General features: G+C 57.1%; 3 non-coding genes across 3 annotated transcripts; all 3 read left to right on the top strand.

Moving 5' to 3' along the window:
* Positions 1–471: 471 nt before the first annotated feature.
* On the top strand, positions 472–590 carry LOC140414428 (5S ribosomal RNA). The gene has a single exon (XR_011943561.1). It is a non-coding gene; the product is annotated as a 5S ribosomal RNA (ribosomal RNA).
* Positions 591–1,284: 694 nt separating this feature from the next.
* Positions 1,285–1,403, top strand: LOC140414427 (5S ribosomal RNA). The gene has a single exon (XR_011943560.1). It is a non-coding gene; the product is annotated as a 5S ribosomal RNA (ribosomal RNA).
* A 694-nt stretch (positions 1,404–2,097) lies between these two features.
* LOC140413875 (5S ribosomal RNA) lies at positions 2,098–2,216 on the top strand. The gene has a single exon (XR_011943027.1). It is a non-coding gene; the product is annotated as a 5S ribosomal RNA (ribosomal RNA).
* Positions 2,217–2,500: the final 284 nt, after the last annotated feature.

Genomic DNA, 2,500 nt, shown 5'->3' with positions numbered 1-2,500 from the left:
GGCCCGTGTGGCCACAAGCCAGTGTGTCGGCAGGACGTTCTGTCTCCTAGCCTGAAGGCGCCGCATGAATGCAAGTTGTGGCATTGGGGCTGGTGTGGAAAGCGAAGGAAGAGAGAGCTGGCTTGCATTGCCTGCCTGACCCTTGTGCTGGCTGTGCTGAGAGAAGTGCGCAGCGTTGCAATGTGGAAAGGCAGCAGCGTGCAGGCGGCAGGCTGGTGTGAGGTGGGCGGGGCTTGCAGTTTTCCTTGGGGGAGGTGGAGAAGAAAAAAAGAGAGCTAGGTGGGGACGGCATGAAGGGGAGCGTGTATCAGGCATATAGGCTAGAATTAGCAGGAGAAGGAGAGAAAGAGGAGGAGAAGTAGAAGTAGAAGTAGAAAAAGAGAGAGAAAAAATTGAAAACAACCGGAAAGAAGAAGTGGCGAGGGTGCTAGCGTGGCCGGCTTGAATAGGCAAGAAGACGGTGGTGCCGATGCCTATGGCCATACTAGTCTGAAAACGCCCGATCTCGTCTGATCTTGGAAGCTAAGCAGACTCAGGCCTGGTTAGTACTTGGATGGGAGACCGCCTGGGAATACCAGGTGCAGTAGGCTTTTGCGGCCAGCAGACTGCTCACGCCAAGCACTCTCCACACCAGAGGCAGGCCAACCTTTTGCTGCTCTCTGCGTCCTCGCCATTCCTCCCAACACTTGCCTGCGGGCTCAACTCAGGCAGGCGGCTTGGTCGGGCCATTCAGCTGCTGCAGCTTTGCCGGGCCTTTGCAACGCAGCACGGTTGGGTGCCTTGGCGTGCTGTACTTTGATGGGCACGCCAGCTGGCCCGTGTGGCCACAAGCCAGTGTGTCGGCAGGACGTTCTGTCTCCTAGCCTGAAGGCGCCGCATGAATGCAAGTTGTGGCATTGGGGCTGGTGTGGAAAGCGAAGGAAGAGAGAGCTGGCTTGCATTGCCTGCCTGACCCTTGTGCTGGCTGTGCTGAGAGAAGTGCGCAGCGTTGCAATGTGGAAAGGCAGCAGCGTGCAGGCGGCAGGCTGGTGTGAGGTGGGCGGGGCTTGCAGTTTTCCTTGGGGGAGGTGGAGAAGAAAAAAAGAGAGCTAGGTGGGGACGGCATGAAGGGGAGCGTGTATCAGGCATATAGGCTAGAATTAGCAGGAGAAGGAGAGAAAGAGGAGGAGAAGTAGAAGTAGAAGTAGAAAAAGAGAGAGAAAAAATTGAAAACAACCGGAAAGAAGAAGTGGCGAGGGTGCTAGCGTGGCCGGCTTGAATAGGCAAGAAGACGGTGGTGCCGATGCCTATGGCCATACTAGTCTGAAAACGCCCGATCTCGTCTGATCTTGGAAGCTAAGCAGACTCAGGCCTGGTTAGTACTTGGATGGGAGACCGCCTGGGAATACCAGGTGCAGTAGGCTTTTGCGGCCAGCAGACTGCTCACGCCAAGCACTCTCCACACCAGAGGCAGGCCAACCTTTTGCTGCTCTCTGCGTCCTCGCCATTCCTCCCAACACTTGCCTGCGGGCTCAACTCAGGCAGGCGGCTTGGTCGGGCCATTCAGCTGCTGCAGCTTTGCCGGGCCTTTGCAACGCAGCACGGTTGGGTGCCTTGGCGTGCTGTACTTTGATGGGCACGCCAGCTGGCCCGTGTGGCCACAAGCCAGTGTGTCGGCAGGACGTTCTGTCTCCTAGCCTGAAGGCGCCGCATGAATGCAAGTTGTGGCATTGGGGCTGGTGTGGAAAGCGAAGGAAGAGAGAGCTGGCTTGCATTGCCTGCCTGACCCTTGTGCTGGCTGTGCTGAGAGAAGTGCGCAGCGTTGCAATGTGGAAAGGCAGCAGCGTGCTGGCGGCAGGCTGGTGTGAGGTGGGCGGGGCTTGTAGTTTTCCTTGGGGGAGGTGGAGAAGAAAAAAAGAGAGCTAGGTGGGGACGGCATGAAGGGGAGCGTGTATCAGGCATATAGGCTAGAATTAGCAGGAGAAGGAGAGAAAGAGGAGGAGAAGTAGAAGTAGAAGTAGAAAAAGAGAGAGAAAAAATTGAAAACAACCAGAAAGAAGAAGTGGCGAGGGTGCTAGCGTGGCCGGCTTGAATAGGCGAGAAGACGGTGGTGCAGATGCCTACGGCCATACTAGTCTGAAAACGCCCGATCTCGTCTGATCTTGGAAGCTAAGCAGACTCAGGCCTGGTTAGTACTTGGATGGGAGACCGCCTGGGAATACCAGGTGCAGTAGGCTTTTGCGGCCAGCAGACTGCTCACGCCAAGCACTCTCCACACCAGAGGCAGGCCAACCTTTTGCTGCTCTCTGCGTCCTCGCCATTCCTCCCAACACTTGCCTGCGGGCTCAACTCAGGCAGGCGGCTTGGTCGGGCCATTCAGCTGCTGCAGCTTTGCCGGGCCTTTGCAACGCAGCACGGTTGGGTGCCTTGGCGTGCTGTACTTTGATGGGCACGCCAGCTGGCCCGTGTGGCCACAAGCCAGTGTGTCGGCAGGACGTTCTGTCTCCTAGCCTGAAGGCGC

Source organism: Scyliorhinus torazame, chromosome 4 (genome assembly GCF_047496885.1).
Source record: "Scyliorhinus torazame isolate Kashiwa2021f chromosome 4, sScyTor2.1, whole genome shotgun sequence".
Taxonomy (NCBI): Eukaryota; Metazoa; Chordata; class Chondrichthyes; order Carcharhiniformes; family Scyliorhinidae; genus Scyliorhinus; species Scyliorhinus torazame.
This window is presented reverse-complemented; position numbering and strand designations above follow the sequence as displayed.